The sequence below is a fragment of the Amblyomma americanum genome, chromosome 6 (assembly GCF_052857255.1).
Source record: "Amblyomma americanum isolate KBUSLIRL-KWMA chromosome 6, ASM5285725v1, whole genome shotgun sequence".
Taxonomy (NCBI): domain Eukaryota; kingdom Metazoa; phylum Arthropoda; class Arachnida; order Ixodida; family Ixodidae; genus Amblyomma; species Amblyomma americanum.
Genome location: NC_135502.1, coordinates 127,883,916 through 127,897,511, shown reverse-complemented (window position 1 = coordinate 127,897,511; position 13,596 = coordinate 127,883,916).

Sequence of the window (13,596 nt, the reverse complement as noted above, 5' to 3'; positions counted from 1 at the left end):
GGGGACTACCACCGTCCGACGTACGCCGAAGTTGCAAGGCGTCCGGCTCCCGCTTCGCCGCCACCAATTCACGCCACGCCTCAAGCCCCGCGGCCCTCTGTGCAACCGGTGCAGTACTTCGAGGATCGTCGAGCACCCCTCCGAAAGGCCGACGTTTGGCGTACACCTAACCGACGACCGCTCTGTTTTCACTGCGGAGAGCCAGGTCATCTTTATCGAAATTGTTATTACCGACGCATCGGCATCCAAGGCTTCCGCACCGACTCACCGAGACCCCGTCAAGGTGAACGACCCCCTGAAATTGAAGAATTCCTTGCGGACCAGCGCAATCCATCCCGAGCGCAGCGGCAGTCGCGCTCACCCTCACCGAGGCGCTCTTCCCCGACACCTCCCGGCTTCTCGCGAGCGGCACCGGGCCGATCGCCAAGTCCTCGTCGGGAAAACTGAAACCCGCGACCTTCGGGGGCGAGGTCGCTGGGGGGCGCTGTGCTGAAGACCTCCCGTCGTCGCCGCTACAATCCGACAAAAACCCGCCGACGCCATCACCAGAGTTAAAAAACCGCGTTTCTTTAGAAATACCCGTTCTTATCGATGGTCGCAGAGTAAGCGCATTAGTTGATACCGGGGCCGATTATTCGATCTTAAGTGGACAACTGGCGACCATTCTGAAAAAAGTGATTACCCCTTGGCCTGGCGCGCACCTTCGAACTGCCGGCGGTCATCTGGTTACGCCCAAGGGTATGTGCACTGCTCGCGTTCAGATCAGCAAGTCCACGTTCGTCGTCAGCTGCATCGTCCTGGGCGAGTGTTCTCGGGACCTAATCCTCGGCATCGACTTTCTGCGGGAGTATGGAGCAATTATCGATCTGCGCAACCGAATCGTCATGTTTTCCACAGAACAAGCCGCCGAACTCGACAACTCCTGCCAACGCAGTGCCGCACTTCGCGTTTTCGCCGACAGCGTCACACTTCCGCCCCGTAGCAGTGTTTTGATTGAAGTCGCCTGTGCTGAGTTGCACGACGCTGAAGCAGTCGCCGAGGCTAATCATTCGCTCCTCCTGACTCAAGGCATCTGCGCCGCTCGAAGCTTACTAACAATTCGCGCTGGCCGGTCTGCGATCCTTGTTACAAATTTTTCTCCAGAGCACCGGCACCTTTTCTCTGGAACTGCGATCGCTACCGCTGAAGCGGTTGTGGATGTTCCGGTCTGCTTTGCGTTCGCGGCAGCGGCCCCTGACGACCAATCATCGCGCGCCACTGACGACCAATCTGTTCCGAATGTCATCAACTGCAACCTCCCCGAAGGAAAGCGCCTGGCCTTAGAGCACTTGCTATTGGAGTATAAACAGTGTTTCGCTTCTTCGTCGAAAGTTCGTCAAACGCCCCTAACGCAACACCGGATCATTACGTATGACGACGCTCGCCCTATCCGCCAGCAGCCTTATCGTGTTTCCGCCAAAGAACGGGAAGTAATCCAAAAGCAAGTTCAGGAGATGATTGACGACGGTGTAGTTCAACCTTCCCAAAGCCCGTGGTCTTCGCCTGTTGTCCTTGTTAAAAAGAAGGATGGAACACTTCGATTCTGCGTGGACTACCGTAAATTAAACAATGTGACTAAAAAGGACGTCTACCCGTTGCCCCGCATTGATGACTCCCTGGACAGATTACGGCGTGCTAAGTATTTTTCATCCATTGACCTGAAGAGCGGTTATTGGCAAATTGAAGTGGACGAACGGGACCGCGAAAAAACTGCCTTCGTTACACCAGATGGCCTCTATGAATTCAAAGTGCTGCCTTTTGGCTTGTGCTCTGCGCCAGCGACGTTTCAACGGATGATGGACACTGTCCTCACCGGCCTCAAGTGGCAAAGTTGTCTTGTATACCTGGACGACGTTGTCGTTTTTTCATAAACTTTTGAACAGCATCTCGTGCGCCTGCGAACTGTCCTCAGAGCCCTCCATTCCGCTGACCTTACGCTGAAGCCCCAGAAGTGCCTCTTCGGTTACACAGAGCTCAAGTTCCTCGGTCACGTTGTGAGCGCCGACGGAGTTCGACCCGACCCCGACAAGACAGCCGCCGTCGCCAATTTTCCTACTCCGACTGACAAGAAAGCTGTCCAGCGTTTTCTGGGTCTCTGTGCATATTACCGACGGTTTATTGCGGACTTCGCAAAGATTGCAGAGCCGTTGACGCGCCTCACCAGGAGCAACACCTCCTTCGTTTGGACAATAGACCAAGAGACAGCTTTCTCTTCGCTCCGCCAACGCCTTCAGACATCTCCCGTTCTTGCACACTTCGACGAAGAGGCCGACACCGAGATCCACACCAACGCCAGCAATATCGGTCTTGGAGCTGTCCTTGTCCAACACCAAGAGGGCATTGAGAGAGTTATAGCCTATGCTAGCCGTACTCTCTCCCGCGCCGAACGCAATTACTCTACGTCAGAGAAGGAATGCCTTGCTGTCGTGTGGGCCACCATGAAATTTCGCCCTTACCTTTACGGCCGCGCATTCAAAGTCGTAACCGACCACCACTGCCTATGCTGGCTGGCTAATTTGCGAGACCCGTCTGGACGATTGGCCCGCTGGAGTTTACGGCTCCAAGAATTCGACATTACCATCGTATATAAGTCGGGCCGTAAACACGAAGACGCCGACACGCTGTCGCGTGCACCACTCGACTCTTCCGGTCCCGAAATCGACGACGACAGCGGTTTCCTCGGTATACTTAATGCATCGGACATAATAGCCCGGCAGCGGGCTGACACGGACCTCCGACCGCTGATTGACAACCTTGAAGGTTACGCCATGCCTCTACCACGACACTTCGCTCGACGTCTCGGCTCTTTCTGTTTGCGCGAAGGTATCTTATACAAGAACTCGAGAGGCCAAGAAAGAGCTTACCTTCTGGTACTTCCGGCCGATCTTCGCGCCGACATTTTATTGGCATGCCACGACGAGCCCACTTCAGGCCATCTGGGTTTTTCCCGGACGCTCGCCAGGATACGCAACATGTACTACTGGCCCGGACTCTCGGACGATGTCCAAAGGTACGTAAAAAGCTGCCGTGAATGCCAGCGCCGGAAGACGCCACCGCTTAAGCCGGCGGGTTTTCTCAAGCCCGTTACTACACCCCGCTCTCCGTTCGATCAAATAGGAATTGACCTTCTCGGTCCTTTTCCGTTGTCACTCTCAGGAAACAAGTGGCTCATAGTTGCTACTGACTATTTGACTTGCTACGCCGAGACCAAGGCGATACCCTGTGCCACAGCTTCAGAGGTCGCCGACTTTTTCATGCAAAACATCGTCTTGCGGCACGGAGCCCCTTCGTGCGTTATTACCGACAGAGGCACAGCGTTTACAGCGCAGCTAATCGACCATATATTTACGTTGAGCTGCACTAGCCATCGCAAGACCACAGCTTATCATCCGCAGAGCAATGGGCTAACAGAACGCTTAAACAAGACCATTGCGGACATGCTGTCAATGTACGTAGACGTTCAGCACAAAACTTGGGATGAGGTGCTACCGTACGTCACATTTGCGTACAACACGGCCCTCCAGGAGACTACACGCTTTACTCCCTTTCGTCTTGTATATGGACGTGAAGTCCACAGCATGCTTGACGCGATGCTACCATGCCTCGATGACGACCAACTCGCACCCGATGTTCATGAAATTACCCAACGCGCTGAAGAAGCCCGTCAGCTTGCCCGCGTACACATCGGCCAGCAGCAGGGCACTGATGCGCGCCGTTACAACCTTCGACACCGACAGGTCGACTACAATCCCGGTGAACAAGTTTGGGTGTGGACACCTGTCCGCCGCCAGGGCTTGTCCGAGAAACTACTCTGCCGGTACTTTGGCCCCTATAAAGTGCTACGGCGTATCAGTGATGTTACCTATGAAGTGGTTCCCGACGGTGCCGCGCAACCGAGACGTCGACAGCCCAACAGCTCTGACATTGTGCACGTTGTGCGGCTTAAGCCGTACTATGCCCGAGAACCTTAGCACGCCTACGCTGCTGGCGGCACCACTGCGATGCCCTTCTTTTTCGGAGGGGGGAATAATGCCACCTAGTGTAGCCAGGTGGCGCAAGCTGTCCGCGAAGACGATGAGGTTGCGATCGTGCTTTTCGCGGATGGGCCGCCATTACCGTCTCCTCTTGCCGACTCCAGCTGTTGAAGCGTCTCTCCGTGAGAACTCCGTGACAATATTGTTACGGTACGCAGCCGCGATACGACAAAGACGTTGTACTGTCGCGGTGTTGTTGGCGACGACGACGTTGCGGCTAGTACTGGTGTGACCTGGTTTTTGTATGCTTTCCGACTGTTGACTGTCGCGCCAGCCGCTCAGTTAGCTCCTGTAATATTTTAGAGGAGGTGGCATTGGGTATTACTCCAGGACCATAACCTGGATCGCTGCAACGGCTGCCAGCCCGGATCCATTACTCTGCCGTCCGACGTCTCTTCAGCCACCGCGGCAACACCAGCGCCTACCGTCGTCATGGAGGAGGTGGCATTGGGTATTACTCCAGGACCATAACCTGGATCGCAGCAACGGCTGCCAGCCCGGATCGATCACTCTGCCGTCCGATGTCTCTTCAGCCACAGCGGCAACACCAGCGCCGACTGTCGTCATGGAGCGGGTGTCACACTGGGTATTACTCCAGCACCATAACCTGGATCGCAGCAAAGGCTGCCAGCCCGGATCCATCACTCTGCCATCCGACGTCTCTTCAGCCACAGCTGCAGCACCAGCGCCGATGGCGCTGGTGTTGCCGCTGTGGCTGAAGAGGGCTAGTGTTGCCCTCATGCTTGCTAACGTGATTTTATACCTGCCATTGCGCATGCCGCTCGAGGAAGATCTGACATCCCGGGACACTGATGTACACTGAATCATCGAGACTTATTAGGAAAGCCCTTTAAGCGCAATTTCGGTGCAGAAAGAAACCTTGATTCTCGAGCTCAGTCGCCCACCAAGTCGTACCTCTCGTAAATCCAGGAAGTCCTAGCTCTGGCCCGCGAAGTGGGCGGCGCCAATTCGGAGACCAACAAGAGGGGCAATCTCCTCCTGTGCAAAGCCTGCGCGACGGTCAACTCTGACCTCCAGGTATGAACGCAGTTTGAGCAAGCTAAACACCACTGTATATTGTTGGTCGGTCCGATCGCCTTCCGAACACGACTCCGACGTCCACGTTGTCTCGCGACTGCATAATGCACCACTAAAAGGGGATAAAGTAGTGCGCTGCCGCTGATATTTCAGGGCCGGATTCCCTACGAAGTTAGAGCGTTTTGGTTAACCGAACTTGAGAGAAAATTTTACCGGCGAATGTTTTGCGGAGTCTATAATATTTCTTCGAAAACACAGAAATCTACTTGTCTGAGCTCCGTTCGTCTTGAAAATTAAACATTTTGACTGATTTGCCTGTCTGGTTGGGTTTGAAGACTTATAATAAACTGCACGTCTCCAACCAAAAATTTTAACTTTAACCCAACGTTTCGAAGCTGACTCGGCTCCTTCATCAGGGGTGACTGAGGGCAGTAGCTAGTTTAACCCAACGTTTCGAAGCCGACTCGGCTCCTTCATCAGGGGTGACTGAGGGCAGTAGCTAGTTTAACCCAACGTTTCGAAGCCGACTCGGCTCCTCCATCAGGGGTGACTGAGGGCAGTAGCTAGAGGGCAGTAGCTAGTTTAACCCAACGTTTCGAAGCCGACTCGGCTCCTTCATCAGGGGTGACTGAGGGCAGTAGCTAGCTACTAGTCACCCCTGATGAAGGAGCCGAGTCGGCTTCGAAACGTTGGGTTAAACTAGCTACTGCCCTCAGTCACCCCTGATGAAGGAGCCGAGTCGGCTTCGAAACGTTGGGTTAAAGTTAAAATTTTTGGTTGGAGATGTGCAGTTTATTATAAGTCCGTTCGTCTTAGTGCGAAAGCGCTAATCCAATGGTACGAATCCGAGCAAAGTCGTGTAATGTTTGTCCGTCTGTCTGTCTGAGAGCAATCTGGATCACACAAATTCCATCGACGGCAGCATCTGCCATCTTACGCTGTGCTTTCGTACTTTATATACGAATGTTTTTAGCATTCTGTCTCATTCTTTGAATGCAACATTTTTTTCTTTAGAAAGTAGCACTACGTCAGTTTAGGCTGATTTAAATTTCACCTCAATGTCCCTTTTGTACAGCGTCAAGGCGAAGATGCGAACTTCACAGCATCTATTTTTCGTCTGCCACCAGATAGCAAGGAACTGACGGACATCTAAACTGCAGTTCCTGGCATGCTGCAGTAAGGGCGTGCGTGGAAGGTGCAGCCGAAATATTTACAGGAGGCTCTAGGAAAGTTGGCTTATCGTTAAACTCAGATATTCGCGGAAAGATGTGCGTCCAAACTGGTGATCACTGTTCTTTCATTGATTCGTCTCTTTTAAAAGACGTGACTGAGAGCAATAAGAAGCATATGTTCCGAAAACAATTCACCAGCCCCTAACGCTGGTTTGCCGCTTCGGTTTCGTCCAAGCACAAAATTATACCAGGACTTCGGTCTAGACGGCCTTTGGCTTTACGGTCAACATGGTTCCGGAAAGGTGACCTTGAAAATACCTCCCACGTAGCAAGAGGCCTGCACACGTGCGTGCTGCTCGCATGTGATAGTCACTCACATACCATTTATTTTCGTATTTGATACCTGTACCAGCAACAGATATGCGGTAACAAAACCCAATCGCTGGAGCCTGGTTACAGAAACACACGAACGCTCAGCTGTGTGGTTCGGTCTGTGTGTGTGTTAATCCCACACCGAGTTATACCCCTGTCACACGGGACTTCTTCTCGGCCTTTGCCGTAAAGTTGTCTTATTGCGCTAAAGAAGGAAAATCTAAAAGGAGCAGCGACGCTGCTACACGGCAAATCCAAAGGAGCTAGAACGCGGCCTCCGTGAATGCCAAAAGTCACCGCTGTGTGTGCAGCGGCGCTAGTAACATTATGAAATTAAAGCAGACGGTAGCACTTCAGCTAAGAGTGCTTTCGTTTATGTTGGAAAAAGTAGCTATCACGATAATAAACGAGCGTTCTGACGGTGAGAAACGGATATTTTGAAAGTTTTTTTTTTTTCATCGTTCTCGGTCCGACCACGGTAGGCGCACTTTTCCGTTCGGCTCCTCGTTGTGTTCGAGAAGCGTGCTTTGTTGCTTGTGTCTTTGTGCACACAAGCAAACTCAAAACACGCACACAACAAAGAGCAAACGAAGAAAAAACAGCAAAGCGAGATGCGCAAGCACGTGTGTGTCGATGCGGCTGCTGAAAAGCGTTCAAGTCCTTTCTTAGCTTTGTGGATGTCTTTAGTCATAGCCTCCTCTACGGCTAATTGCACTGTAACGCAAAATTAACCATTAAATAAGATAAATTATACATTTTTTTACGGTTTCAAAACTAAAAATTGCGTCAATTTTTTATTCTTTGAGCTCGCTGCCACCTGGGTTGCTCCTTTAAGCAACTTTAAGGCCGCTGACGGCCGCCTTTATTGCTGCGGGCCTTTATCGCAAAGGTGTCGACGCTTTGCCGTGTAGGTGCGCGTCACGCGCCTTTGGGGCAAAGGACCTTAATTTCTAAGGCCTTATAAGTGCCCGTGTGACAGGGGTATTAGCGTAATATTCTGAATTTCTCGCGCAACATTTAAAGGGCCGAGTGCGAGAGCGCCCGCCTGATCGGGCCGTGGGGGACGCTGTTTTCGGCGGGCCAAAGCAGCGGCGCTGCTCCGGCGGACGGGGATGTCCCCCGCCCGGCTTCGGCGGGAGAAGGGTTAGTGTGCCGGTCACCGGGTCACGGGGCCCTCGCCTCCTCGCCCACCGCCGGAAGGTCGCCGCCGACGGCCGCTCGCGGAAGCGGCCTCGTGCCTGGCACTGCCTCGTTACACGCTCCTTCCTTCAATCGCCCGCGCGCACCAACACGCACGCACACCGTGCCACGAGCGACGGCTCTGCTGCTGCTCTCCCCTTCCCCACGGCGAACTCTTCTTGAGCGGCGTGGCGGCACTGGGCTGTAAAGAAGTCAGAGGGGGGGGGGGGGGGGGGGGGGGGATGGAAGGAAGAAGGGGGAATGGGAATGCGCCCCCCTACTCCCCTCATCCTTCCGTCCCCCCCTGTGAACTCTTCGCCAACGCCGTGACGGCCGCCGTTGCGTGCACTTGGCCCGGGAGTATGCACCTGTGGTGTGTGTGTGTGTGTGTGTGTGTGTGTGTGTGTGTGTGTGTGTGTGTGTGTGTGTGTGTGTGTGTGTGTGTGTGTGTGTGTGTGTGTGTGTGTGTGTGTGTGTGTGTGTGTGTGTGTGTGTGTGTGTGTGTGTGTGTGTGTGTGTGTGTGTCCGCGCTGCCGAACAAGGGGAAGCGTGTGTGTTGACCAGGCAGCACGAAGGGCGTGTGCCGCTGGTCGCCCCCGTGGCGAAGCGCGTCGACGTCGATCGGCTCGTCTGCCACGCCGCAAATCCATCACCGCGCCTCACCCCGCCGCTCCCCCCGTCCGTTCCATTCTGACGAGCTGTTTAATTATGGCGGCGGCAAGTTGGGTGCAACCTGGCGTCGGGTGAAACGCGGGGAACGCCCCACTAATGACGGCTGCGCACATTCAATCCCTTCTCGACATGGGACCGCCGGTGGTGGTCTGGGGGTAATCGCAAGCACCACCGTGATACCGCGAGGTTTTTTTCGTTGCCTGCGTCAATGGCCAGCGCAGACTACAACACGGCGTGGTGCGGAACAAAAGTAGGCCAAGTTTCCCCTCCGCGCACGCTGGGTGTGAATGGCTGGATTGGTAAATGAACGTACGTCCTTTTTCCCAGAACAATATTTTGGTTACTGTTGTTCGCTTATCGCGCACCTTACTGCAGGAAGAATGCTCCTTTAGAGCATAATGCGAGTGCTACTGCACCTGTTCCTCGATATCAATGTTTGGCGCGAGGAACGCCATCTTCCAGGAATCGAGAAACGAATGATTGCTCATATCATACCCGCATGGCAGCGCCACTGGCATCAGGCAGAGAGGAAGCAACGGCGCCTTGCTCTGGATGGAGACTGCGCACACTGGACGGAAATGGCTCGCGCATGCGTACAGTTCTTTCTCTGTTTGTTTTGTTGATTCGCTTCAGTATATCTATGAATCCGTGTCGTCAATAAAATTCCGTTGCATGTTAGCCGCTGTGTCTTGAGTGAGTCTCATGCCCCCGTCTTCTTGTTCGCTTGCGTTTTCGTCAACCTTGCCCTATTGCGCTGCATATCGTGAATTCTTGAAATGTTCTGTTTTGTTCAATTTGCCAGCTTTGATTTCAGATGAAGGCGAAGACGGTCACATTGCCAGATATATCCCGAAAGCAGTGAAGATGGGCTCTGCCTTGATGTTACCGATTCCGTCATATTAAGAGGCGTTCGCTGATTCGGCGATGGAAATGGCGATAGCGGCGCAGGTGAAGTCATCGGAAACTGAAGGCGCCAAAATGTGTTGTTTGCGCAATGGTCATGTTGTTTCTCTCACAACGCACTATTAAAAAAAGGTATTTTGACCATGCAGAAAGACAGTGGCGCCAAGCGCGGTTGCCAGCCAAAGTACCTTCGATAATCACGACTGGACTGGATGCGGTTGCGGCTCAGGTTTGATACAGCCTATGAAATGGGAGGGCTTACTGTCTACCGCCACTGCAAGATAGTGGCGCTGTCACCATTTCGCACCTTAAACAGGGGCCTGGCGAGGGGTAGGAATCTTCCTATATACACCATTGTAGAGAGAGGTTGGTCAGATGGCTCTGGACAACTTCAAAGTGAACAACGGAGGGGAAAGCCTGAGGGTGCTTGCCAACGTTGCGACAAGTCCTCTTCCTTTTCCAGGAGCGCTGGAAAAGTTTAAGCTGAAACTAACTGGAGATTTCTACCCCTGGCCTGGCCGCTTGCGAGCGAAGTGCGTTTGCGTGTTTCCTGGGCAATCGAGCTCTTGGCGCAATGCAGGTGCAGCTGAAGAGTTACAGGCTAGTATGCAGTCGAGTTAACTTTGTGGGCAAGCAGAGTTCACCAGGCTGGCATACTCCTGTTCAGATTTTCACCAGCGCTGCGACTAGGAACAAGAACAGAGAAATTGTGAATATGTACGAACTAGCTCAAACCACCATTTTGCTCCTGTTCAGATATGGAGGCGCGTTTTCTTACTTCCTTCAATGAACCTTTCTTGCATGGTTGTACCTTGACTAGCATAGCCTCCCGCCACTGGTGCTCAGCTCTGCTTGCCGGTGTCAGGCCCCATCCAAGGCCTGATCGCTGAACTCCACCATCGCTCGGATCTGTTATTCCCGGTGAACTGCAGAGGCGCCGGGAACGGAGACACGGGCTCATCGCGTGCGAACCGGATGCGCTACGTCAGCGCCACCAGTGCTGTTGAATGCAGGTTCGGATCAAGAGATGTAAATAAACACACACACACACACACACACACACACACACACACACACACACACACACACACACACACACACACACACACACACACACACACACACACACACACACACACACACACACACACGCACGCACGCACGCACGCACGCACGCACGCCCACACACACACACACACACACGCGCGCGCGCGCGCGCACACACACAAACACACACACACACACACGCACGCACGCACGCACACACACACACACACACACACGCGCGCGCGCGCGCAAGAACTCGTGTATAAGCGGCATCACACAGAAAAATGGAAACAAGTTACATTAGCTATTATGAGGTTATTGCGTCATACAACTGTTTTGAGCAGGGAAGGCTGCAAAATAAGCAGCAAACTTCCCATAATTACACCATGAACTGGTGGTCCAGTTGGTCAGACATGGTTCGCGCCGTTGCGCTGTTTTCCAAGAATCCCATAATTCCCACCAACTAGACCAACACCCAGTACTTCGGCCCATAATTTGTCCGTATTAGTGATGACAAGAAATCTTGATTCAAGACCAATCTAGTTGAGTTAGTATTGATGCGAAGAACATAGCGGATGAGCACTGTTAGAATAAATCTACATAAATACCCCCTAAAATGGTTGAACAGCCGCGATATACGAAGGCATTGGGTTCGGATCCCATGGACTAAGCTGTGTCGGCGGCTGTTCAACCTTCTATTTTAGGGGGTATTTAGGTAGATTAAATCTAATAGTGCTCTTTAGATATGTTCATCTCCTCAATACTAACTCAACTAGATTGGTCTCGAATCAGGATTTCTTGTTACCACCCAGAAATTCAGAAACGGCATGGCTGCCACCGTCTGCCAGTGGTTTAACTACAACAAGCGAACCATATATTTATACACATCAGTCGCACCACGTGAACATGTCGCGGAAAACTCAACACTAGATAGGAGTATCGTGCAACAAAACAAAAACTCTTAGAACATTGGGGAACCAGGACATAAACACGCGCATAAGCTGTTTCATAACTAACTTGTTTGTGTGCTTATCATAAAGTTCCCCGTTACTGTATGCGTTTTAATTCTGCACGATACGCCTATAAGGCTTCGGCAGTTCTCGCGCAGTGTCGTCACGTGATGCTTGTGGATTCTGTAAATAGATGGCTTGCTTGTTCCACTAGAATAGCCGGTAGCCAGAGCAATAGTCCTGTCTATTCTCTGTTTCTTCGTTGTCGTTTTTCGCTTTGATCTAAATTTTCATGACGAGTGTCCGGCTAGTCTACTCCAACACTTCAATGAACCGTTATAGCCTTACTAATTATAGTCAGGTACATGTCTTGGAAAGAGCCCAACACCCCGTCACGTATTCTGCTCGTCGTCGATATTGTCACCAGAAGTAGCAACAGCAGCGATAAACCCACCGCAGAAAAGAAAGCTCGTGACCCCAATCACTGGCGCAAGATATCCAAACCACAGACTCCATCTGATTTTCTGGCGCACGGTTTAGGCTTGCTTTTCCTTCTACTAAGTGTCCCAGCAAACGAACCGCCGGTATACTTTCTTCACGCGTTAAGTGTGCTGTTCGAGTTCATTTCTAGATTTTATTTTACGCTGATACTAACTCGCATCTGTCCCCTCCGTGTTACTGCCGTATCAATACAGAGCCCAGCAGCATCGTTTCGCTTTTGTACGCGCTGTTTTTTGCTCCTTCCACCTGCAAATTTCTTGGGGGGGTGTCTAAGGGCTTGTTGACGAGTCCGGCTGCTCGCTGACGCATCGGAGAGTGTTCATGCGCGTTCAACCGACTTACTGTTGTCCCCTCCTGTGGGCACGTTAATAAGCTAGGAAGTAGGAAAACACTATCGTGAGCTTGCGATAACACAGACAAAAACGCAGTTTCCTATATACCGTAGTGATCGCGAAAGGCGCACTCTGGACAAGTGCAACAAGTTGCAGTGCTTGTTGCCTCGAATGGTGTTCATACTGAAAGTAAAAGTTTCTTTTAGCCTCTACAGATTTTTTCGCGGAGTGTGGTACTGTACTTTCGCTTCCGTGGCGTGCGTGCCACGAGAGGGTTCGGTCATGAAGGAGTTTACTTAGCCTATGAACGGTTTGTTACCAACATTTCGTGTCATACACATCCTTATACAGAAGTCCCAGACACCTTGAAACACTAATATAGCCTACTATTGTGGCAAAAATAGGAGTATTCGGCGCGCCGTACGCTCCTTGCTGGCGATACATCTCACTGCCAGCCTGAATAGACTTCATGGGCACCACACCTGTTCGCAATGGCTGCAAAAATCCGATTTCAATGAAAAAAGAAAAAGAAATCATCCGGAGGTAGAATTTTAGAAGCAACAAGTTCGAACTCTCAACGTTTGGTTTGGGAACCGAGCAGGCACCCTTGGCAGACGCAGCTTTTATTGTTATTCTTTATTACACTCTTAGACACCGCAGCACATCGCGTGGGATGAGGAAAGGAATACTTGGAATGGATCGGTCCGCTATTGCGCGTTCTCGGGATTCGTGCCACGCGCTTAAACGAAAGCAAGTAGCAACAAAGGGTAAAAGGAAAATCAAACAATGTAAGAAAGGGTGCATGGCGACTTGTGCGGCAACGGGCCACACATTACCGTTGGATCGAACCATGCATCGATCGACTGTGAATTTTTAAGCGCCGAAAAAACTTGGTGGACACGTCAGCTCCGATTTTAAGGGCATGACGCGACACCGCTATTAGGTCCATTCAGCGGATGTTCTTGCCCAGGCAGACACGGACACTGTGTCCTCTTTCACAATCACAATAACGATGTGAAAGACCACGCTACTTACATACCAGGACAAGCTTTAACCCTGCCGTAGGAACGTGCCTGCGTGCCCTAGTGGTAGCGTATTTTACTGGCAACCCGAGGGTCAAGGGTTCGATTCCCAACTAATTGCCTCAATTTGCTTTCAGCGCAATTAATTTATACTTAAATTTCCTAGAGATGTTCGAGTCAAATTGCGACCTTCTAATAATCGTATTGAGGTCCGCCGCTCCACGTGGGACGTAGACACCCTCTCGAACAATCCGGATTTTTCTCTCGCAACAACCAGAATGCCAACGCCAGATTTTCCGCTGGACAGAACCCTTAACCCTGATGCGTTAACACAA